Source organism: Camelus bactrianus, chromosome 14 (assembly GCF_048773025.1).
Source record: "Camelus bactrianus isolate YW-2024 breed Bactrian camel chromosome 14, ASM4877302v1, whole genome shotgun sequence".
NCBI classification, from domain to species: domain Eukaryota; kingdom Metazoa; phylum Chordata; class Mammalia; order Artiodactyla; family Camelidae; genus Camelus; species Camelus bactrianus.
Window position 1 is genome coordinate 19,354,339 of NC_133552.1, and position 26,296 is coordinate 19,380,634.

General features: G+C 41.1%; 1 protein-coding gene across 7 annotated transcripts in view; it reads left to right on the forward strand.

Annotated features, from left to right (window-relative positions):
* The window catches only part of ENOX1 (ecto-NOX disulfide-thiol exchanger 1), a 512,379-nt gene that overhangs the window by 144,822 nt on the left and 341,261 nt on the right, over positions 1-26,296 (forward strand). For 5 of the 7 annotated variants that reach the window (XM_074378219.1, XM_074378216.1, XM_074378217.1 and 2 more), the window contains one exon: positions 10,088-10,128. The exons of the other annotated variants lie outside the window; for them this stretch is intronic. The gene's annotated coding sequence lies outside the window, so the exon portion shown is untranslated. The remainder of the gene's footprint in view (positions 1-10,087; positions 10,129-26,296) is intronic. 7 annotated transcript variants of the gene reach the window in all.

Consider the following 26,296-nt stretch of genomic DNA (forward strand, 5'->3'; position numbering starts at 1 on the left):
TGTAGTTAAGTTACACTAGCAAATAAAAGCAAAAATTAACCTCAAAAAAAAAAAATACCCTTTATAGCTGAGGACAGATGGAGCACCAACAAAGATGTCATTCTTACCCATTTATAATTATTTGCCAATGATAATCCAGTTCCCTTCCAGATCTTTCTTAGTCATCAAATATGATGCTCCCAAACTCTGACTTACAAGAACATGAGTGAAATCCATTCAGGATATCTCTGTGTTTTCATTCCCAACATTTTCTGCTACTGTTAACTGGGCCAGTCAGTGTAAGGTCTACTCAGTCTGCCCTTCCTAACTGTAATGAACACGCTCTTATTCAAAATGAGCCTTCCTGGGACATGAATCTGCTCTCTTTGACTGCTTCACAGAGGTCAGCTTTCAGAACAGTTGAAATGATTTTCCTTTTGGCTTGCTTTCTTATGATCACCCCCTTTCAACTCTCTCCACAAAACAAATTACCAGAAATTCTTTATGGTACAGTATTAACATTCATTTGTGAGGATGACTACAGACAGTGACTGGGTATGAATGACTGAAAAAAAAAATGCAGAGCTGGTAAAAAGGAAAAGAGGGTGTCCACCCTGAAGGTGACATTAGCATCTTGGAGAGCACTTGGGGAATCTGTGTTTATGAGGCCAGTGCATTAGCAAACTGGAAGGCAGTGTGGCATTGCTGGAACTGATGGAGAGCAAGGGACCATGCCAGGGGCAAGCCCAGGCTCCTGGGCAAAGCTCCCAACTGCTAAGAGGTTGACTTGTTTGGCAAACTGTACGAGTAATTTTTTGTTAAGTCACATTCTCTGGAGCCTGGCACTACTGTGAGGAGTGACTTTATGAAAGAAGCTTTGCTAGAATGCACTAGAAATGATGATCTAAGATTGAACTGGCTCTGTTGAAATAACCTCAATTGCATGCCGCAACATTGTTTTTCCCAAGTGGCTAAAATCACTGACTTCAGATATTTAAAATGTCAGAAATGTATATTCCTAATAACATTGGAGAGTCAGCCATACTTCAGGGAGCATCACCCATCTTCATCACCATCTAAGTGGACCTTTGAGACTACACGGGTCGTGCCTTGATTTCTCTCATTATAAGTTAATCTGAAATGACTGATGCATTCCGACATCTGGACAGGGCTGAACCAGATGTGTGACTGAGTCATGTTTGCAAGTTCCATGCTTCAGATCCTGCAGCGTAATTTAGCATTTAACATTTAAACGTTTAGACTGAAGGATTAGCCTTCCAAGTATTGTAATTCTTGATGCCTAACAGATGGATCCATGGATACATGTGCGTGTCTGGGTGAGCAGAGCAGGTTGAAGGAAAGGCCGCTTCCCCGGGCCCCAGTGTATACTAAGGGAATATCACTGATATGAACCAGAAACATGGCATCTGTTAACTTCCGTTTCCTCGTGTAATGTTTAGGCCATTGGAAAGACAAGATCTATTTCAACCCCCTCATGGGGGTGGGGGAAAGATAGCAAAAAGAATTGTTGCCCCTGCTGAACTATCTCTGTTGAATACTTTTATAACAGTGATGAAAAATTATTGACATCGCTGAACTATCTCTTTTGAATATTTTGCACAATGTTACGGCAAGCCTTACCATCATACTAGTTTAGAATTACCTGAATTTGGCAATTCACAGTTGAAATTCTAATACTGAGTAGTAGTTTATGTAGGTCTGTTTTTTAGAAAATGAGTGATTTATTTTTAAAATTTATTTTCTTTTATTGAGCTATAATTGACATATAACATATTAGTTTCAGGTGTACAGCATAATGACTTGATATATGTATATATTGTGAGGTGATCACCACTGTAAGCCTAGTTAATGTCCATCACTACACATAGTATAGTTTTTCTTTCTTCTGATGAAAACTTTTAAGATTTATTTTCTTAGCTGCTTTCAAATGTAACACCAAATGTACATTACATCAAATATGTATTGAAATATAATTTCAAATACATATAGTTACCATGCTGTTCATTTTTTTAATATCTAAATTTTAAAGTTAGTGTGCTTTCCAAGATTTTGCTTGGTTTGGTAAATCATAAAAGAAGATAGATCTGAAAAAAGGACCACAGAAAAGTGGAAAATGCTTTGACAACAGGAATGTAAACAAACAAAAGAACTTTGCAACCCACTTTGTCACTTTGTAACAACGTATGTGTGGGTTACTGCTGCCCTGGTGAGTGTGAGTGACTAATTCTAGGCAGTAATGAGACCAAACAAAATTGTGAAATGAAAGGCTGAAGCAAGTGTAAGTGATGTGTTCATTCAGGACATGAACGAGCCCCGTTAACTGACCATCAAGAGATACAAACTTTTCTTAGTCGAAAACGAATTTCCTTCAATTCTGCTTAATAAATGTTGAGTAAATACTTCAGAAATATCCATTTGAATGGGTACCAAACCTTTAGCGTTTTGTGGTGCACTCACAGAAAGGTGCTTGCTCTCAGTCTGGCAGACCGTGTGTGTGTGTGTGTGTGTGTGTGTGTGTGTGTGTGTGTGAGAGAGAGAGAGGTGAGTGAGCAAGTACAAATACACACAGTCGAATACACAGCACAAGAAAAGTACTCACATGAACGTGCTTTGATGCGTCTGAGTTTGGAAAAGCTAGAATCCATTTATCACCTGCAAAATTTCACAAAAAAACAATACATAAATGCCAAGAGCACTTTGAATTTATAATATCACACTGGAGAAATATCTGAACTCTGTCCTGATGGCCAGGGCAGATGGTTGATATTGTGCAAGGATGGGCACTTCGCAGCTCCCCAGCGTTTGGAACTCTGCCACGTAAATTTGAAACGAGTCAGCGTGCAATGCTGAGATTTTCATATACTCATGAGTGGTGCATAATTTCAAAACTAGGGGGATCACAGGAAGTTATTTTCTGGAAAAAAAAACCCTATTAATAAAGATAAGTTTATTCCGAGACTATAATTTATCTGATACTTGTCTGTATGAACAGGAGATGGGAAATTTTTTTTACGTAAATGAAGTCCCTAAGAGAGTAGTGGAGTCCTGCTTTTCTTATGTTTGTAGCAGTTTCTTTAATACTTGTGCTGATGCACCTTACGTTAATTCTTATGCCCTCGTAATGCAACAGTTGTCAGTTTTCAGTGCAATTATAATATACACGTTAGGTTTAATGAGAGCCTGCAAGGAGATTAAAATAATGGGATTCTGTGACATGGTTTATGTTACAAATAAGAAAAGAACATTTTTTGTTCAGTTGCAGGTGTGAAGTTATACGGGGAGAAATAATCAGATGCTGCATGAGCTGTACTTTATAATTGCTTTGCCTTTTACATGCAAACTTTAGACTTTCATCATCTGTAGGTTTGTCATCATTAGAGGAAGCAGCGTCAGAATGGCGGTGATGCCGCTTCCAGAAATGTCGAATTGCATATCCACAGTAACACAACTCAGACCCTGGATTATTCTTTATAACCAAGGTATAAACTGTTTATAAAAATATAAATAAAGCAAAAGTGACTTTCTTATTAAAATAGATCCACTGGGTGGAGAAAATTTGTGAAAATAATAAGGCACTTCTAAGCTGTCAGACTGCACCGTTACAAGTGAGTCGGTGCCGGCATAATGAGCATCGCGTGCAGGGGTCAAAGGGAAAAAAGAAAACTCTTCACAAACAGGCACAAATAAGAAGTGATGGACTGTGATTGGTGGGTTTGCTGACCACAAAGAGGAGCAGCATCTGTAGGTATCAGGCCGATCTTGTGAGAGACGCAGAGACTGGGACAAGTGTCGGATCCGAAACTGGCCTGTACTGAGCGCCTGCTCTCCGGCTGCCCTGCACGAGGCATCTTCCGTGCAGTGTAATTCAAGAACCTCAGAGGGTGGAGAGGGTGGTGGATTGGGTGGGTGCCAATCCCAATTGGCAGGGATTTGAAGGGACGCTGCCAGCGCTGTGGAAATTCAAGTGGTGAGAGGGAGGTGGGTGGCTGACCTGTCAGAGAAAGGCCCAGCAAGAAGTAACCTTTAGGGCAGCTTTAGAGACTCGGCAGGGTCCTCAGCAGAAGGCTTCAGCCCTCCTTGCCTGTGCCTCAGGGAAGACTGAAGGCAGTTCTGTGCTTGTTGAAAGCATTATTTATCAGATGGCAGGTCTTTAGTTCATACATGGAATGAGAAGAGGAAAAGACCAGAAAGTAACAGGATATTTATATCTGTCTGTCCATCCATCCATCCATTCAGTTCAAGAAGGCGGATGGCAAGTTCTTGGTTAACTCCTGCGATCAGGAGCCCTCTGCTCCCAAGTCACACTCATTTCTAACTACAGCTGTGCGCACTGTCGTGGCCCAGGACAGCAGCCGCTATACCTGACGGCGCCCTAAGTCACCAAGGAAAACTCATATAATATTATTCCTAAGGACAGAGGAACGTGTGAAATCTGTTCCAGAAAGATTTCCATCTTTTCATTAGATCAATGATTCCTCAAGGGAAGAAATCATCTCTTACTCATCTTTATAGCTTTTGACAGGTAGCACAATGTTTCTTGCATAAGAGATAAAAATATTTGTGACACCGAGCAGAATAGAAATAATTTAAGTTTCTGGGGAAAAAAAAATATGTTGTTTAAAATCCACTATTTTTATCATCAGGAGACTCAAGCAGAAATAATGCATCGCCCTTCCTCTACTCCTGTCCATTCTCCGCCCTTAGAATAAGATGATGTTTTCTTGTATGAAGGGTTCGTTTACTGAAGTGTCTTTCATCATGCAGGGGTATGTTTCTAAGAGCTTTTTCAGGAACACCTCACAGAGGAAGGTGTTGAACAGCTGGTGTCATGTGAAGGGGTCTACCCTCTCCCACTGTGCGTCCTGCGTGCCGGCCAGAGCGCCCCTGCGCCTGCCTTTCCCCGGTTGAGTCTCAGCTCCGTGACGTGGGTGCTGCTAGCCTTCACCCTAAGCTCGAGGTGGGGCTTAGCCAGATGAAACTCAGAGATCAGGCCTGTAGAGCTTCCATAAGACGTGGTCTGCCTGCGGCTTGGCTGGGGCATGCTCATATCTACCCAGGCCCAGCTCATCCCTGAAGAGACGGAATTGTATTCCAGTAGAATCAGCATCGTATGGTGGACAGACTAGGTTCTTGAGCTTGTGGTCTGGGGTTTCAGTGACCATATTTGCCCTGACTGGTGAGCTGTCGCCTCCTTGGGCTTCAGTTTTCATAATTTTAACATGAGGATGTAATCTGCCCTGCAGAATTATTGGTAGATCATATGAAATAATGTGTCTGATGGGTTGGGGTGGGGTGTCGAAAGCACTCAACACGCATTAGACCAGGCTTCCTCTGCGACCAGACCAGCCTTTTGGTAACATTTCTGTCAGGGATGTATTAACTCCCTACCACTGATAATGGTTGAAAATAAGGAAAATCATAAGGAACATTTTACTAATAAGCTATGCAGTTATATATGAGTGATTTGGGGTATATTGGTAACTCCTAGGTAAGGAAAATTAGAAAGTGTTGTTTATGAAGAACGAACCTCCCCACACAATAAATACAACCATATGCTCTTGGCCCAATTAATCCAGTACTTCGAGTCTATTACCTTGTCCTCAGAGACTCTGCCACCTTCCCAACCGAATCCTGACTGCCTCCACGGTATTCAGCAACTCACTAACACTCAACTATTTCCACTAAAATCTAGTTAAGATCCTATTAACACTTTTAAGTGGGTCAGCGTCTCTCCCTGAAGGAAACATGCCACTTACCACAGAGCGATCTTTAGAGTGAGCGAAGGAATACTGTTTAACTCTATGGGTCCTTGTCAGCTTGGTGTTGCCTTCAGCGCTTCTGTTCAATTGCTCCTTGAATTTAAAAAAAAAAAAAAAAAGTGGTTTCACATTCTAAATAGTATATTTTAAAGGAGCTCAAACCTTTCCCCGTGATTTTGTACAGAGCCCACCATACCACCTGTATGTAGTTTAATGTTTGTCTTAACAAGTTACAATAAAGATGAAAACCAGCCGTGTCATGCTTTTTGCAGTATACTGTTTGCCCTTTTGTCGGTTGGAGATATTTCCAGAGACTGAGGATCACTGGCAAGACCTGTAGCTTCTGCTCATGACCCATGCGGACGGAGAGCGGACCCCTTTAGGAGCAGATGAAGTAGGCTGGGGAAAGGGCCAGGCTTTCTGAATCACAGGGTGTGCTTATCCAGGTTCTGAAAATGGAGGTTTGGAGTTCGGATACTCTTTCAGTCTGGTTGAGGAAAGGAGATACGACAGAATATTAATTCATTCAACAAATACTTGATTCCTACAGCGCGCCATGCACTATAGCTCTTGTGGAGAAAGCGTTGATCGAAACAGACGAAGACTGCCTTCATGAAGTATATTTTCTTGTGGCGGAGGGTGATGCACTTTTTGGAGGGAAGTGCTATGCTAGTAATTTGTCCCGTAGGGAGAAAAAAGGCCTGATTTTTCTTAGCATTTGCCAAGCATGGCTGATTTCAGGCTGCCCATGTGAATGGGAGTTGGGGAGAGATGTGAATAACCGACCAACAATCTGGGTTTTTGAGGACCCTCCGTACTGGTTTCCATAGTGCCTGCACCAATTTATGTTCGAACCAACAGTGCACAAAGGTTCTCTTTTCTCCATGTCCTCTCCATGACTCCTTGTATGCCGTCTTTTTGTAATACCCCTTTTGTCAGGTGTGAGATGGTACCTCACTGTGGTTTACATCTGCGTTTCCCTGATGATTTGGGATGTTCAGCATCTCCTCGTGTGTTGGCCATCTGCATGTCTTCTTTGGGAAAACATGTCTGCTCAGGTCCTCTGACTACTTTTTAATCCAGTTGTTTGTTTATGTTGAGCTATATGATTCTTTGCACATTTTGGATATTAACGCCTTATCAGTTACATCATTTGCAAATATCGTCTCCCATTCAGTAGTCTGCCTTTTCATTTTGTTCACTGTGCAGAAACTTCCTGTTTGACGTCGTCCCGTTTGCTTCTTTGGGCTTCTGATTCCCTTCCCCGAGGAGACAGAGCCCAGAAATGATTGCTAAGACTGATGCCAGAAAGCATACTGCGTGTGTTTTCTTCCAGCAGTTTTATGGCTTCGGGTCTTACATTTAAGTGTTTAATCCATTTTGAGCTTCTTTCTGTGCACAGAGTGAGAGAAGCGGCCTCAGGTAGGAGACTTCCTTTGGGGCCCAGCAGCACCATCCCCTCTGGTCACCAGAGATGAACGCTCTAGGGGTGCTTTTTATGTGGGTTCTGTGGGCCCTTGTCTTGCGGCGGGGCAGGCTGCTTTGGGTGAGCTGGTGTGCAGGGCTGACTGCTGGCCCGGTTGACTGCCAGGCCCTGCCTCATGCAGTGGCTGCCAGCCCACTAGTGCACCAGGCCAGGTCCCAGCATGGCTGGCTGCATGGCCCCAGGCAAGCCTGGAGCTGATAGCTTACCCACCGGTGGGCAGGTAAGCCCCCAGCACTGATAGGCTGGAGGGGGGGACTCCAAAATGGTGCCTGCCATCACCAGAGTCCTCGTGGTTGAGCAAGCTCCTAAAAAGGGCTTCTGCCGGCGTCTTTGTTCCCTGGTGGAGTCCCGGTTGCGTCCTGCCTCTCCAGGAGGCTCTCCAAGGTGAGCAGGTGGGTCTGAATCAGGCTCCTTTCCCATGACTGCATCTGTGCTGGGCTCGGAGAGGGTGAGATTTGTGCGTGTCCTAAAGAGCCGAGTCTCTGCCTCCTGTAGCCCTCCGCCTTTCTCAGATGCAAACCCTGCTGGCCTTCAAGCCTGATGTTCTGGGGGCTTGTCTTCCTGATAGAGGACCTTCTGGATGGTGAGTCCAGTGTGGGGCTCGGACTACTCCATCCTTGCAGAGAACCTCTACAATTGTGATTATCTGGGGGTGTGGGTTCTGACTATACCACGTCTCCATCCCTCTTACCCATCTCGTCGTGGTTCTCTCTTTACATCTTTAGTTGTGGAAAATCCTTTCTGCTAGCCTTCAGGTCATTCTCACACACAGTTTCTTTGTAAATAGTTATGATATTAGTGCGTCATGGGAAGTAGTGAGTTTAGGGCTCCGTACTCTGCCATCTTGGACACCCAAGCCAGACTTCTGCCTCAGTCCCTCACTGGCTGTTTGTTTCCTGTTGCCCCACACATCATTGGTTCCACGCAAGTAGGGACATGCTATAATGCCTTGTACCACTGTAGTCCTGGTTCCTAGCACATCGTCGGCATTCAGTCAGTCCTTCCACAGTGAATGTCATTGTACCTTTCTCCATAGTTTAGTGTCCGTAACTGTGAGATGACAGTAATACCAACTTTACAGGTCATTTTGAAGAATAAAAATAAAATGATGTTTGCAAGGTGCATTACACATGCAATATACAGAAAACATCAGTACATGGAAGCAGCCTTTATTATTGTCCATATTTGGTGTCATTTAGAATCTTGATAAAAATTTGGACATTCAGAAGGGAGGCTTCTTCATGGTAAAAATAACGGCGGCTAATTTTAACCATTTTCATTAGGACTTTTCCACTAAGAGCCATCTCTTGAGTAACTCAGAAATAGAGGACTTCCACGTCTAAAAGCCATAAGGTGCAAACTATTCTAACTGCATCACTCCGACTAAAAAGCATTTGTCCTCTCCATAGTAATAAAGTAGGACAGAAGCAAGAGAAACCTGCCCTACCAACTGACTTCCTCCACATAGGTATTATTTACCACGATGATTGTTGTTTCAAAACAGTACCTACTCTGGGCTTTTAAAATGAAAATGAAAGGACTTGCAGTGGTGTTAAAAATAAATGCGCAGAGACCGAACTGTGTGAGAAATGTACATTCGGTTGTCATGGTAGCGGAAAGCTCCCAAGTAGGTCCTTTCCCCCCGCCCAGATGTTGAATGTCTATAATAACATGCCCTAAGTGGTGACAGAGCCAGATGTGGGCTGATGTATAATGTATAATGCCATTTATTTACTTATGTTTTTGTCCTTGACAGTTTCAGAAATCTTTTTAAAGCTCAGAGATGAATTTAGCTGGGAGTAAGCAAGTGAGAATTTGGTTGAACATCTGTGTTTCTGAAGTTTGTTATTTTTCAGCTGTACGTGAATACTCAGTTGCCTTTTTAGATGAATGTACTAATTCCACACATTTTGAAGAGAAACTCACAAAACCAATTAATAAGAGCATATCTGGGAATTGAGACTACGGAATTTAAACCTGTCGATATGAATCTTCTGTTTTCTCATATTCTGGCTTGGGTACCAATTCAGGCTAATGATTGCTAAAGAAAAGAACAGTTATGAATTTGCAAGTAGCTCTTAAAATTGATTGTTTTAGACCTTTGCCTCAATTATAGCTTTTCAGTAAGTGAAATTGTATATACATATTTTATAAGTGTATTTGATTTTCACAAGTTTTATTTTATATCAAAAGCTGTTAGCCAATATGTCCTGTAAAAATACCTCTGATGAAGGTAAAAAGTATAATCTTTTTGCCACTGACCCTATGACCCAATGAAAGAATGTTAACTGAGGGTCCTAATGCATGTTAAAAGAATGGTTCACTCTTCTTGAGAAAAGTTTTAAATGTTCAGTTAATCTGCATAAAGACTAGTGAATGTTAAACTCTAATACATAAATGTAAAAGTCTAATACGTAAATGTAAAAGTCTAATATTTATTGCAGGTATATTTTTTCTGGTGACTGGAGGGTGGAGGAACATGAGGGACAATAAGGTTTTTGATAAGGAGATCAGGGTCACATAATCAAGGAGGAATTACAGTATAGGAGAAACTGATGGAAAAAAATGAAAACAACTCTTCTACCTGGCATTGCTCCATAAAACTCTGTTCTAGGTTTGGTTCCTAGTTCCCCTTCCCTCTCAATAACCACAGAAAGTCCTGCCCGCCAAGCCCCATCTGACCAGCTATGCCTCTCCCACCTTCCTAAGATGCCATTTCTTTGCCCAGCTGTGGGACCAGCCCCAGAGAGGCAGGGTGTCTCTGAGTCGCCTGAGATCCACGCCCGCTTCCTACTGTCCACCCGCCTCCCTTCACCTCTGACAATCTTCCTTGTGTCTGCAGGTTCTTCTGAGACGGGTCTCTCAAAGGGAAGTGCCTGTAAGGTAAGTCTTTTTTTTTACCTCCCCTTTGGATCTGTGCAGATTTCAACCTGATGATGTCTTTTAAGCAGAAGCTGTCCTTTTGGGGCAATGCAGTTTAATAGAACTTTCTGCAGTGGCAGAAATGTTCTGTGTCTGTGCTGTCAGGTATGGTAGCTGATAGCCACTGGGGGCTACTTAGATTTAAATCAGTTAAAATGGAATAAAATTAAACATTCATCTCTTTAGTCACACTGCCCACATTTGAGGTGTTCGGTACTCACATGCTGCTAGTGGCTACCGGATTGGATGGCACCACGTTAGAGGAATCCCAGGTTTGGTGGGAATGGGCCAATTCTGGCACCTCACCACGTTCGGATGGGCAGAGGGAAGCTCCAGGGAACCGTGGTCTTGGAAGAGAGCCATGGTGGATGCAAAGGTCCAGCAACTGCCTGTCAGCCAGGCCCCCTGCAGCAGGTTCTCTGGAAGGGAGACTGGAGCCGGGCACCTCCATGGCCACCATGGGCACCACCTCCCAGCAAACAAAGCTGTAGCCTCGAGTGTAGGGTTTAGAGTTAGGCCTGGGTTTGAATGTGGGCTCTTACTAATAGTTAGCTGTGGCACCATGGGAAGTTACGTAAATTCTCTCAACCTTTGTTTCTTCGTTTTGTAAAATGGAGATAATAACACCTACTTCCCAGCGTCGTGGTGAAAACTCAGTGAGATACTAACTGGAGGCAGCTCCGTGCCTCACATCCTAACCACTTGCTCTGCTGGCCAAAGATCAGATGCCGTGGGTCCCGTGTCAGCCTCGGCCTCCTCTTCCTACCACTTAAACAAAATACTAATTAGCCTTTTGAACTCAAGTGCTGAACAAACAAAAGAGTAATTCAGGAATTGTTGCCGCATTGCCTGTAATTTCAAACATACTGTTTTATACAAATAGAACTCTCCTTATATGAAGATGCCATTTCGAGGAATAATGTGTGTGTGTGTGTGTCTGTCTGTCTGTCTGTCTGTGTACAGACGAATCTTTATTCACACTGTTGCAGGGCAGCCACTGGTAGCAGTGCACATGGAAAGATGTACTCGACCCAAGTCAGTTGCTGGTTTTATCACGGCCGTTCGTGCTTGTTGACAGTTGAAATCGTCTATTCCAAAGATTGTACCACATTCCTGGGTACTACATTCCAAGTTGCAAAGGGAGGAGAAGTATTTTAAGGAGCAGATTATCTGTACATCTTGGAAATTTCTTCTCCCCTCTCTCTTTGCACTTCCACACACTCTCACCCACCCAAGAACAAAGTGGGTTGGTGTTGATGGGGCTCCATAAGAGAGAACCGCTCGTGTCGGGGCGGATCTACTGGCTGAGCTCACAGAGATACCGCTAGCACTGGGAGACATGAGGATCGAACTATGGTCCAAAAACCTGAATGGATTCAACCGCTGAACTTCCAGTTGCAGCGTGCCTCTAAACTCCATCGCTCAACTTCTGTGCAAAACTGGTCATACATTTGACAACAGGAGGAGGGGGAGTTCAGATAACTAAGATTTTCTGAGCATCCTCACTATGAATTGAGTTTTAATTAGTCCAAGAGCTTCCCCTGGGGTAAAACTGGTGAATTGTTTGAAAAGGAGTGCCTGTGTGTGCTGGGGTGAGGGCAGAGAGGGGGCAATAGAATTACAAATCCAAATGTTTCCTCAAGGGTGAGGCTGTCCCCACCCTCCTGCTCTGATTCCTGCTAAGTGGGGAAGACTGAGCTCCTCCCATCTCCTTCGCCTGCCAGGTGAGCTTTGAAGGTTTTGAAAGGGGCTGCTTTTTCTTCCCTAAGAGACTCTATGTCCCCTCCCCTGAAGTCTGGGCTGCCTTGTGCCTGCTTCAGCTAATAGAGTGTATCTGCTGAAAGGAAAGAGACATTTCTTTGATTTAATTTATTTTAAGGGTTGATTTTAAGGGGTTCACTACAGGCAGGGTAACCAAGAGCACAAAGCCGGAGAATTTGCAGCTGTCTCAGCATCCCGGAAGGGCCTTCCTAACACTCTCTCTCAGACTCTATCTCCGCTCACTCCACCCCCAGTTTTCTTTCTCATCCCATCCATAGATCAGGCTGTGGAATTGTTCCTCCATCCTTAGCCTTTTCCCTAGAATTGTGTTGACCTGAAGATACATTTGGGGCAAAACAGTAGAATCCCTCTGTTGTCAGCAAAGCGCTCAGTCCAGACAACTGCAGGAAGGTAAGTAGATGAGGAAGTCTGTCCAGGAAGCAGTCTTTATCAGGCCCTGGACTGCTGCTCTCCTCCAAAATAATTTTTAGCAAAAATTTTAATCCAGTTACACTAGCAGTTCTTGGAATTAGTTGGCATTTATCCTGTTAATATGTGAAACACTGGCCAAATATTGTTATTGAATAATTATTATGAGAGTTACTAATACTTTTGAGAACTTCAGTGATCTAGAATATTAAGTAGAGCTTTGAAGAATGTCTGAAATTGTTTTGTATGGGTAGCCGGCAAAGGAATAATTATTGGAGACTTCTGCTTGAGATCCATTCTCAGAGTGCTGAAGGATTGTTGACTTTATCAGGTCCAGATTTGACTTCAGCAGAATTTGTGATGAACATTAGCATTTTTAGGACTTTTCCTCTGCAGAGAAGGATAGTAATCTGGCAACTATCAGTATGCCTTACATTGGTTTAGTTTAATCATATAGGCTGTCTTTAGCAAAAATCTAATTCCTTCCTTCCTTCCTTTATCCCTTCCTTCCTGCCTTTCTTCCTTCTTTCCATGGTATATTTCATTAAGATCGCATTTCCAGCATAGAGGAATCTATGCCAATAACTTTTGCATACTGGTGTAGAAATAAAAAACCCAACCCAACTAATTTTGAGGAATTAACTTAAATCACATACGAATAGATTTATTGATGTTCTATTGTTTACAAGTGTACATCAAATAGCCTAGCCCTTTTGGTTTTTTTCCTAGGATTTTGTTTTTCACTCTATGTGTGTTTGTTTTTATTAAAACAATGATGGTATTTAAAATCACCTATGAATAAAACCATATGAATGTTCCCATAAGTTACTTAATCACACATTTTTACCTGTCCCAGACACTCAAGATTTTAAATTACTGCAAATTTACTAAGTTATATTTTCAAGGACTGAATGTTTCAGGAAACATTGATCAGCTGACATACAGCAACAAAAGTCTTAAATCCATAAGTCACTTACCTTTAAATAAATATCTAATTACAAGAAGTTTTATTGGTACCCTTTTTTGAATTCCTTTCACATTCCATATCTAGTCAAAAAGATGTTCAAATGATTTTTTCCCCACCAAGACGAATGATTAAAAACTTTCCGGCCATATCCTGTGAAAAATATATACAAAGCATTGTGATAATTAGGAGTAATTAGTCTCGAGGAAGCTCCAGGAAGCTTTTGAAGTGATCTGCAGGCCACTCCAGTCACCTCCACTGACGAGCTATGTGGTGGTGGGCGGGGGTGGGGGGAGGGCGGGGAGGTAACACAGGAAGGAGGTGACACCTGGCAGATGTGGGGGTTATCAGGAGGGCTTCAAAGCCAAAGCTGGTCTTTGGACTTCAGAGGTTCCCTGGGAAGAGTTACCTCCAACTTTTATTAGCCCCAACCTTGATTATCCTTTGGCGGGATTTGTGCGTGGGACCTATGAGATGTGCCTTTAAGTCTGAGAAGAGACGCAGGTGGGAGGGAATCAAAGACGTACCTGGCAGAGTCTCTGATTCTGCCCTGGATTTGCAGGTCCCTCCCTTCCCCGGTGCTCTTTTGTAGAATTTTAATGCAATATTTTATACATGTAATGAAAAATATATAACATGCATTTACAGAATAAGGAATGGTAAAACAGCAGCTGTGTGTGCCTCTCAGCCTAAGAAACAGAACATTAGAAATAAATCAGATGCCTCCTGTGTCCCCTCCTCAAGTTTTCTCCTCTCCCTTCTCTCCCAGCAAACTGCTTCCCTGTGATTACCTGGCTCTGTCACATGGTTTTACTGTGCATGTACGCATCTGTAGACAACATGCTGTTTTATATGTTTTGAAGTTTACATAGACAGAGTAATATTCTGTTTTGCTTTTTTTTTTTTTTTTTTTTTAACTCACCGTTATTTTCCTGAGATTTGTCGTGGAGCTTATTGTAGCTACACTCATTAATTTTCACTGCTGTGAAATAGTCTATTGTATGACTATTCCAAAAGGTTTTAATGATTTGTTGATGGACATCGTTTGAGGTGTTTATAGTCAGATTGCTTTTGTTTGTTTGTTTTTTGCTGTGACAAACAATGCTGACAAGACTTTTGACCTTTCTCGGGTCTCTGATACAGAGATGCATGTGTTTCTCCGGGGAATATATTTAATTGTTGAAATGATTAGTCAGTGTATCTTCAAATATGATGCTAAATTATTTTCCAAAGTGATTAGACAAATTTAATATTCTACCAGTTCTTGTCAACATTTGGAAAGTACAGGTTTTTAAATTTCTCCCAAGTTTTGGTGGTCAAATGGTATCTCACAGTTTAAATTTCTCCAGATATTTGATAATTTATTCATAAGTTTATTGCCCATTCATGCTTCCTCTTCTTTGAAATATCTGTTTCTGACATTTGCCCATTTCTCTGTTGGGCTATCTTTATCTTTTGATTTATAAGCATTCTCATATATTCTGTAAAGCATCCATTGCGAATTGGCTCTTCACTTTCTTTTTGGTGTCTTTTTTTCTAATATATATATATATTAGAAACATACACACACACACACACACACACACACACACACACACATATATGTATTGAAGTATACAGTTTACAATGTGTCAATTTCTGGTGTATAGCATAATGCTTCAGTCATACATGAACATACATATATTCATTTTCATGTTCTTTTTCACTGTAAGTTACTACAAAATATTGAATATAGTTCTCTGTGCTATACAGTGTGCACTTACTGTTTATCAACTTTACATGTATTAGTATCTGCAAATCTTGAACTCCCAATACATCCCTTCCCACCCTTTCCCTCCACTGGTAACCATGAGTTTGTTTTCTATGTCTGTGGGTCTGTTTCAGTTTTGTAGATAAGTTCATTTGTGTCCTTTTTTTTTTTTAGATTCCACATGTAATTGATATCATATGGTATTTTTCTTTCTCTTTCTGGCTTACTTCACTTAGAATGACGATCTCCAGGTCCATCCATGTTGTCGAAAATGGTAGTAGTTTATTCTTTTTGTGGCTGAGTAGTATTCCATTGTATAAATACACCACAACTTCTTTATCCAGTCTGCCAATGGACATTTAGGTTCTTTCCATGTCTTGCCTTTTGTAAATACTGCTGTTATGAATAGTGGGGTACATGTATCTTTTTGAATTAAGGTTCGCTCTGGATATATACCCAGGAATGGGATTAATGGATCATATGGTAAGTCTATTTTTAGCCTTTTGAAGAATCTCCGTACTGTTTTCCACAGTGGCTGCACCAAACTGCATTCCCACCAGCAGTGAAGGAGGGTTCCCTTTTCTCCACAGCCTCTCCAGCATTTATTATTTGTGGACTTTTGAATGATGGCCATTCTGACTGGTGTGAGGTGATAACCTCATTGTACTTTAGATTTGCATGTCTCTGATAATTAGCAATATTGAGCATCTTTTCATGTGTCTATTGGCTTTTTGTATGTTGTCATTGGAGAATTGCTTGTTTAGGTCTTCTGCCCAGTTTTGGATTGGGTTTTTTTTTTTTGTTACTAAGTTGTATGAGCTATTTGTACATTCTGGAAATTAAGCCTATGTCAGTCTCATCTTTTGCAGATATTTTCTCCCACTCTGCAGGTTGTCTTTTTGTTTTGCTTATGATTTCCTTTGCTGTGAAAAAACTTGTAAGTTTAATTAGCTCCCATTCTTTATGGTGTCTTTTGATAAAGAAAACTTTAATTGTAATGCATTTCTTGAAATAGTCTATTGTCTGTGTCTCACAGCCACTCTTTCATACTTTCCATTTTTGGGGGGTCGTTTTATGTTGTAATCTGGCTTATGAAGTCTGTATAGTCTTTAGAGTCTGTCTTGCAGTTGGATCTGGGGTTGGGATGGAATGGAGGGTTAGAGTGAGCAACACCCTCCATCCTTACATTTGTATCACCAGAAGAGCCTTGTTTTTATCGTTTATTTGCTGGGAGTCTGAGTAGAATTTCCATGGTAAGTATAAAGTCTGGAAACTGGACAGTCGGTCTCATGCACTGATGAGGAAACTACAGCTTAGAAGCCACACGTCTAGGAGGTATGGGACGTGGAGCTCAAGGAAGACTTTCAGCTTCACATTTCAGCCCCACTTTCCTTACATCAGAACGCTGAGCCGTGTTCTGCAGATCATACTGGTCTATATCACACGTTTGTATTTTAATTTATTCTTTATACTTTTAAGTGTTGTGTGGATTTCTCAGCCATGCTCACAGCAGAGGAGAGAAGACAGGTATAAGCATTAGTGTGATTACTGACTGTCATTATTGAATAAAAGAAAGGTATCTAGAGGGGTAATACGAATTTTTTGATCTGATAGCAAATGAGCTAAGACTGTGATCTAGATTTTTCCACACCAAATCCACTCACTTATACATCTTGTTTAAATGAGATAATATTAAGTCTATTTTAACAAGTGTCCAAAAATTTTTATTAATGTGTTTGCTTCAGTTTTATTAGGTCAGTGTGAGAAAGCTAAATGAACTAATTTCCTTAAATTAATAGAAACATACTTAATCTGGATTCAGATTTTTTTCTCCAGGAGCCAAGTAGAGATGAATTTTCTTTGTTTATCTTGTCCCATGTCACTTCAGAAACATAATTTGGGTCTTCATTTCCACTGCTTTATCAGAAAAGTAGATTAACTTATGAGTTTTCTGCTCTCAACTGTGTCTTTCTCATTGTAGACTTAAATGAAAAAATACACAGAGGTTATGAAATCAGAGGATAACTCCTTAAACTATTTCCACATGGTCTGTCTAAATCATTTCTGTGTTTATGGCTTCTAAAATGAAGTTGTTTCAACTGATAGTTGAAGGATAAGTGTATTTATTTTTAGTTGGAATTAAATTATTGCCTACATAAATATATAGCATATATTTAAAAATGAAGAAAACTGCTAGAGAACCTTGTGAGGCTCTGATTTGAGTCTAATGATTCCAGCTATAGAGCAGAACATCAAGTCAAGCTCACCTCTCCTGTCAGTGCATCAGACAGTTCTTTGCAAAAGTGTGAGATTTTTATTATTTTAGGAAAAAATACTGGTAACTTATCCTAGCCACTGTAAAGAATGGAATTGACATGTAGGTATTCTGAAGGTAAAAAGTCCTTCTCACCCTGTCACTCAGGAATACGAGTCAGCAACATAGGACTATTACCAAAAGGTTAACATGATCTGGGTTGCATTAACTAGAATGTAACATGCAACAATCATGAAATAATCCACTCACTGTGTTAAACATTGATAAAGCCCATGTTAGAGTCTGGTTTTCATTTCCATATTTTAAACATAGTATTAGGAAATTGGATATGGGCCAGAGAAAAGGAATGAAAATTATTTGAAAGTACAAAAGTTTATCTATGCTGCAAACTGAAAGGAAGTAGAATTCCTTATAACCAAGAAGGGCAAATGAAGAGGTGGTGTAAGAATAGCTTTGAGTGGGTCTCCAGCTGTAGCAGAATTAGCACTGGCAGATGTCTGTTGTCCTGAAGCCGTCTTTTAAGGGGAAGTTCTTTGCACTAGAAGAAGTGGTTGTGATGCCACGGCTGGTTGTTCTGGTACCACTTCTCAAATCTAGTATCTGCTCATTAAAAATATATGAGTCTGAGGGCATGGGTTAATTCTCAAAGTAATTCCAAAGCCAAATATGAACCCAAAGTAGGAGAAAGACAGGGAGGGCATATGTCAGAGGTCATGAGAAGGGGAGGCTTGTTTGTTCAGTCAGGGCTGGACGAGGCACTGAGAAGGAGATGGGGGGAGGTCCCAGCCTTCCAGGAGGTCACTGTCGAGAGCTTGCCAACACAGTTGGTTCTGTATGTTAGACAGTTAGACAAGTAGTGAGGGAACACCAGACAGACAGAGCAAAGATAAAGCACCAAGTATGAATGGAATTCTGTGCAGAGCGCCAAGTTTAGACAGAAGACAGAGATTAAAATTGGATGATTAGATGGGTGTCAAAATATGAAGACCTTTTTATCAGATAAAGAAGCTTATTGCCACTCTGTTGTCAGTAGTGAGCCATTTGGCTTGAGTCTTGATCAGATTTGTGCTTGTAGATATCCTCTGGGGACAGTTTGAAGACTGATCTTGCCCAGGCTGGAGCTGGGGGAATTGAGTGGTCAAAGTAGATTCAAGGAGACTAGTAAAGACTCTGAGGATGCAGATCTGTCTCAGGGAGTACCCATGGAGATGAGAACAGATGGTTGGGAGGGAACATGAAGAATTTAGGAGGCAGAGTGGTAATCAGGAGTGACCGAAGAATCTAAGTATGCTTCAGGGTGGTACCACAGACTAAGAAGGGAATTGGTACTACTAGTGCCCTCTATGGCCACAAAATTAATTGTTTCCAACAGCACACAATCGCTGTCTTACAATTCTGGAGGCCAGAAGGCTGAAATGTGTTCAGTGGGCTAAAATCAAGGTGTCAGCGTGGCTGCACTCCCTCCAGATGCTCTAGGGGAGAATCTCTCCTTGCTTCTTCCAGCTCCTAGAGGCTGTTGACATTCTTTACTTCATGGCCCTCTTCTGCCTTCAAAAGCAGCAATGGCCAGTGAAGTCTTTCCCACATTGAATCAGACTCTTCTGTCTCACTCTTATCAGCGCCTTTGTGACTATATTGAGCCTACCCAGAAAGTCTCAAGACCTTTAACCAGATCACATCTACAAAATCCCTTTTGCCATATAAGATAACATAATCAGAGATTCTGGTGATGAAGACATGGATATCTTTGGGGGGCCATCATTTATTCTCTCTTGGTTGGTATGGAGAGAGTGAGTTCAGTTTATGCACGCACAGCTGATAACAAACTGGGGAGAGTTGGGTATATGATTCTTATCTGGAGATAGAGATTTTGGTGACATAAGGCTTTTAGTTGTGGGTTGAAACCATGAGTAGTAAGCTCTGAATTGGCAGGGGGAGTGGCATGAGATGACTTGAGATGAGGGCTGAAATATGGAGGCCTGGGGACCACTGAACTAGAAGGGCAGATGGGGAAAGAGGAGTCTGCAGAGATGAGGGAGCATGAGACGGGGAGGAGGAAAACCAGGAGTGGGCATCTCAGGTACCTAAAAGGGCACCTTCTAAAGCAGGGATGGACCAGCATGAGAAGCAGGCAAAAAAAAAAAAAAAAAAAAAAAAAAATAGTGCTGGTTATGTCAGCTTCTTTGTTTTATGTGGTCATAAAATAAACTGTAACTCCAGTATTCAGAATGAACCAGAAATATGTCATTTCATTAGATTTAATCGCTTTTGAAATTGCACCTGGTAACAATGTAACAGGTTTATGCTGAAAGTCCAGTTCTCAAAATAACGTATCAACAATGGTTGGGATGTGGCCTTTTTGTATCGATCTAACCCCATGTCAGTGTCTCACGCTCAGTCCTGTAGTCTGTGCTCTGTTTAATATTCTGCTCTTGGCAAACCTTCTGCTGCAGCTCTGATAGGACTGTTGACCCCGCCGTGCGTAACAAATTACACGGACATTTTGAAACTTGACATTGTGACTGTCTCACAAGCTTACACATTCTCGGCGAAATTTTGGAACACAAGTTAATATCTGGGCTTCGTGAAAATGAACATGTGAAGAGGGTGGGTGTGTGTAGTCGGGGGACGTGTGTGGGTGTGCAAAGTACTCGCTTCCAAGCCAGCAATCTAATGAAACCAACAGTTCCATCCTGGCTCCCTTACTCATCCCCACCCCATGCCTTGGATTGGCGGGTCTAGTGGCTCTTTGGCTTCTGCAGAAGCCGTCCCTGTCACCGTGCTGGTGGAAGGTAATTGGGGTTCCTTAGCCTGGAGCTCGCGGGCATGTCATTCCTCCATGATTCCAGCCATAGGATTATAGTGGGCTGGCATGGCTACTGCCCTGCTGAGTTTCAGATATTAACTTTTTATTCTGCGTGCACACAGCAACATTTTAGGGAAAACCATTTCTCACAAGCCTTCAGCTCGCTTTTTACCTTTACATTTTGAATTTGTGTGTGTGTGTCTGCACCAGAACATGCAAGTGTGTAAAGATTGGCGCTTGGGGTGATTGGGTTACCTAAGACATGGCCCTTACCCTCAAAAAGGATTCTGGTCTAATAGGAGAAGTGGTGCCTTCAAGGTGCAAATACCTTTAATACACAGGTAAGTACATGTGCTATGAGAGAGGGAGAGAGACAGAGCTTTTCAACTGTTTAACAGAAGGAGAGAGGTTTCTGATTGTGAGGAGAAGCAAGGAAGCTTTTCTTATGATTTTATATTTAAATACAGTTTTGATGGATGGATAAAATATTTAGAACTGGGAGGAAGTTGGGGCCCATGACATTCCAAACACAGATACAAAATTATTAGAGGTCCAGGGACAGGAAATAGCGTTAAGTATGTGCAAGACTGAATGGCGTAGTGTGGCGTCATTGGAGTGGGGGATTCCTGTGGAAAGGACGACCACCATCCTCGAAAAGGCATTGAATGCCACAGTGAGGAATTTCGTGTTGACAGATTTTTTTTTAATACTGTTGCTTTTTTTCTTTACATTTCTGAAATAAATTCCATCTGGCCATGCAGATGATTGTATTTGCTGCTGGATTCTGTTTGTCAATATTTAGTTTCTGATTTTCGCATTGCTATTCCTAAGTGAGTTTGTGCTATAATTTTCTATTTGGTGTATGCAGTCTGTCAGATTTTGGTATCAGTGTTACTATCGCTTTGCAAAAAGAACTTGGAAATCACCCCTGTCTTTTTTCCCTTATGCTCTGGAAGAGTTTAAATGATACCAGAATTATCTGTTATTTAAAAATTTTGGCAAGTTGTGCTGTGAAACCACCTAAGCCGTGTGTGTGTGTGTCCAGTTTTGGGGTAACCGTTTACTTCCTTTATTTGCATGATAATTTGTCTGATTAGATCTTTTTTCCTTCTGGAGCCAGTTTGGCATACCATGTATTCTATAACATTACCTCTTTCATCCAAGTTTTGAAATTTATTTGTAAAGAGTTGATCAAAGGAATCTATTATCAGAAATGCCTTCTATATTGGTGTTATTTGCTCTTATTGTTTCTTACTTTGTATAATTGTATAAGCTTCCTTCCTCATCCCGTCTGGTTAGCTAACAGTTTAAGTACTAGCTTTTTGATTTATTTATTAACTCTTGTCTTTCTTCCTATTAATTTATACTTAGGTGTATTCCTTTCTCTGCTTTCTTTAGTTTTTGGTTTTTATTAACATCATAACTTGGATGCTTAATTTATTTTTTATTTGTTCTTATTTATTAATAAACTGTTTAAGTCTATGAATTTTCCTTTGAGCACTACTTTAGCTATCACATAGGGTTATTTTTTTCATATAGTTGTTTCCTAAATGTACTTTTTTGGACCCCCAAATTATGAGAGAGCTAAAATTTTCAGAAGGTAAGGTATACTTTTTTCTAGTTTTGTTAGTAATGAACAGATTTATTGCATTGTGATAAAAGAATGTTTTCTATACTTTCCTATTTTCAGGAATTTGTGGATGTTGTATCTGTGACCTAATATATTGTCAAATTTTGTGCCTGTCTGATGGATACTGGAAAAGAAGATCTTTACTCTTTCTGGGGTATGGGTATGATATATATTAACTAGAGCTGCTATTTTAATTATGGTTTTCAAATATTCTATATCATTACCTATTTTTTTTTTTTTTTTTTTGTTCACTTGATTTATCATGATTGGAAAGAGAGACAAAACTTTCTGCTCCTAATCTGTTTCTGTATTTTTCCCTTGTGTCCCCTGTTGGCATTCTAGGTAGGGATGATTTCTCTCAGTGAATGCCCACCCTGTGTATTGCAGGGTATTGCCTTCTCCAGCTTCGACACAGTTTAGGCTGGTAGATGCCTCCAGTTTACTGCAACAGCCAAAGGTCTCCCTAGCAGTCTAGAGAGAGCATCATTTGTAACTTAGAACCTTGTGTGGTTGGAAAATGTTTTTAAAGTTTTTTTCCCTCTCATTTGTAAGATAGTTCTATGTCTTATTAGATGGTTTAAGATTTTAAAAAATTACTTTAAAATATGCATGAAAGAAATTGGACTTTTTTCCTTCTCTGGGGATCTGATGAAACAAATAGTGATCCCAGAAGGAGCTGGTAGGAATCAGAGATTACTAAAATTGCTCAAGTCAGGCCCTTCCCATTCCAATATTTTGTTCTTGTTAGGGTGCAAGAGATCCAAGAAAGGTCTACCAAATAAACTAACTCTTCCAATAGCCTTAAAATAATTCTATATTATCATATTTCAACAGTCCTCACTTTTATTACCATCTGCTGCTATTGATCTCCCAAAGGGCAAGCTGTATTAAATTGACAAGTTCTTGAATGTAAATATGGCATGCTAAATAACATATATACATGAATTTAAAACTTATTTGGTTCTAAAATAAATCCCTAAAGACTCAAGCAAATTTCTGTAGATATGGCACACAAAAAAAGAAACCCTCAGGATTCCCTTGAAAGAGGGCGGAACCTTACCTATAAAAATAAACTCTGAAGTTCTTGGAACTCAGGATGAGCTTACTGAAAATTGTGGTGTGCCAGCAGGGTGGAAGGAGTCTAACAATTCCAGTGTCACTTTTGGCTAGCTCATCAGAATCTGAAAGAGTCCCCCCAAATGTGTGGACAGGATTTGAAACAGCTTAGCTGAAGCTAACACATATTGACATCAAAGTCTTTCGTAGGGTGGTTTAAAATGACTTTCACTGCGGTAGGAAGGAGAGTGAGTGAGTGTGTATTTTTAGGTCTTCACCTGAGCACACGGGAACTGTTCTCAGTGCAGCTATTCTGGCCAGCGCTCGAAAATATGTCACAGAGAAGCTGCTCCAGATCTACCACTGGTGAAAAGTAACTTATAATATGCCTACGAATGCTCATAGCATCACTTGCTGGTACCAGAAGGGTCCATTATTGGTTACAAAAACAAAAAAAGCTGAAGGTCGGCTGACCAAGCACACACAGCTTACTAACTTGTAGAGAACTGAGCATCATAAAAATGAATGCAGAATACCATACGATGGTCTTTTCTGGTGTAGCCGGTGATTTAGGATTCTGTGTTTCTCAAGGACATGAGTGTCCCAGGTTATTACTCTTGCTATCACAGAGTCAGAAGAAGCCCACAGATTCATTCTTTCATTCTGAAGCTAGATTTAGATTTTTCAGGTCTCACTTCCTTTAAAAAAGCCCCCACTACCAGCTGCTGGCATCTGGGTGCACCGCGGGGCACACATAGCCCTGACCGCCCAGCCCTGCCCTCTGTGTAGTTGTCTTGATGGACATCTCAAAGGACCCCTTGAAACTACTTTCCCCTCCTCTGTCTAGGGACTCTCTGGGAGAGGTTGTCTTGTTCCCTCTGTCTGCAGTAAGTTATGGCTTTCTTTAAACGTGAATATATTTAAATTCTTTTCATTCTAATGTTTACATTAGAATTAAAATTAAAAGGGATTAAAGTTAAAATTGAATTATATTTAAATTCCCCCTAAGAATCATAGTGGTTTTTGGTCTTTTGTTTGTGTTTTTGTCTCATTTGCAGATCACAAGCTCTTGGTAGTTTCTTCCCTTCAGTTTACCCTTAGTTTTCTTTATCCTGAGCCTTCTGAGCAAGTCTCTTTATGTCTCCAAGAACATCTGTGCTCAAGTTCCCATGTTCATCCACCCCTACTTCCTTGTAGTTGCGTGAGGTGGTCGGGAACACAGACACCCATGGGCACCCATGAAGTTCCCCACAGAAAAGACACGGACTCGCTTCAGAAGATGGTGCAGATGCATCTGCTGGGTGCTTGCTGGAGGCTGAAGGCTCTTTGCTGCATTCAGGGACTGCGCCATATACTTCTTAGCTTCAGTTTACAATATTAGTCACGACTATGGGATCTTAAGGTTGCAAGAGTAGAAGCGGGGATGGTAAATGTTACCTAGTGTTAATGGCTTTCTGCTGCATAAATCCAGTATCTTCAAGTGGATAATTAAGTCTCTGAACACCTTTGGGAATAGAAGACTCACTCCTAAAGCCATTTGAGGGTGGAAAATTCTCCATTTTTTAAGCCACCATTCTTTTTTTTTGTGACTTCAACCCACTCTGGAGTTATATTTACTGAGCTTAGTAGGTCCCGGGCACTATTCCATACACTTTCAGTCTTCGAGCAACCCTGTGACATAATGATTTTAACTGATGAGGAAACCCAAATCATAGAAAGGTTAAGTGGCTTACCCAAGGCCATACACTAGAAGGAAAAAAAAAGGAACTAGAATTTTTATCTAGGCAATAGGATTTCTGGTCCCATACTCTTAATTAATCCTACAATACTCAATAAATCAAATATGACCTCTAGGATAGATATAAGATTAATAAATCTTCCAGTAATAAAGTTGTGTAAATCATTGTGGGGAGGAGATGGGATGTGGAATTAAGTCGGGTAATAATATTTGAATTTCTTATTCATTCATTCATTCATTCATTCATTTAACAAAAGTACCTTCTAAGATTTTTAAAAAATATTTTATAATTTATTTATCTATTTTTAAATGGAGGTACTGGGGATTGAACCCAGGACCTCATGCATGTTAAGTGTGCACTCTACCACTGAGCTGTCCCCACTCCCCCAGGTTTGGCACTCATAAATGCTGCAGATAAAGCAGTGAATGAGACATACCAGTCATGCTCAGACTGAGCTGACATTCTAGAAAGAGGAGGCAGAAGTAAACAAACAGTGAACAGGAAAATATCAGATAATGATCTGAAGGAAATAACTCAGGGTGACTTTTATATTATAACTGTTGAGTGATTCTCCTTTTGATAGGAAGGCCTTTCTGAGAAGGTAATATTTGAACTGAGAGCAGAGATTTGTTTTTTCCATTCATTATTATTAAGAATTAGAAATAAACGTTTTCATGTGTGTCACAACTTTGGGAAACAAAATGAAATCCTTCTTGATCAAAGGACGGTCAGGTAGGGGAGGGACATGGAGGCAGAGGCCGACAGAGACTGCCAAGAGTTGAAAAAGTCGTCTAGGGTCACTTACATGTTTGAGCTTTCTGTCTGGAATACTGCTTCTTCCACAGTTTGCGTGCTTTAAAAAGAAAGAAGTCCTGCTCATCTTTGAAGATTTAGCTAAAACAGCTGACGTTTTATCTTTTCAAGCCTTCCCTGACACCCACATCTTTACCTTGGCACATCCTTCGCCTGGCCGTTGGTCCCCCCGAAGCAGTGGCAGCCTGGTTATGGCTGTCTGGCCTAAGGCCCGAGTGCTGTATGGCATGTACATACGTACGTACTTGCAACCCTGGGCTACACTGAGATCCCGGACCATGCCATCTTCTTGTTTTATTATGATTATTTTTTATTGAGATAAAAATCACGCAACAAAATATTAGCCATTTTAAAGTGAAACAGTGGTATTTAGGACATTGACAATGTTATGCAACTACCACTGCTATCTAATTCCAAAACATTTTCATCATCTCAAGAGGAAATCCCATACCTGCCAAGCAGTTGCTCCCTGTCCCTCGCTCCCTCCAGCTCCTGGCAACCACTTCTTGTTTATTTTTATATCCTCAGGGCCTTGCGCGGTACCTGGCTCAGAGTGAGTGCTTAATAAATGTTTATCAGAATAATGGGTGGGTTATAAATTTCTGAAAGGAGAGGAACTGTCTCTATTTAAATTGCTTAATTCATCCCTGCTGTTCTGGACTGACCAGCACGGGCGGGAGCCGTGTGTGAAACCCACAGTCCCTGCCCTTGGGGAGCTTATAATTGAACCCAGTGCTGGCCAACAGAAATGTCACGTGATCCATCCACGTACACCTTCTAGCAGCCACGTGTATTAGTTTTCTGTTACTGCTGTAACAATTAACCACAGACTCAGTAATGTATTCTCTCATAGCACTGAAGGTCAGAAGACTAAGGTGGTTCTCACTGCTCTGAAACCAAGGTGTC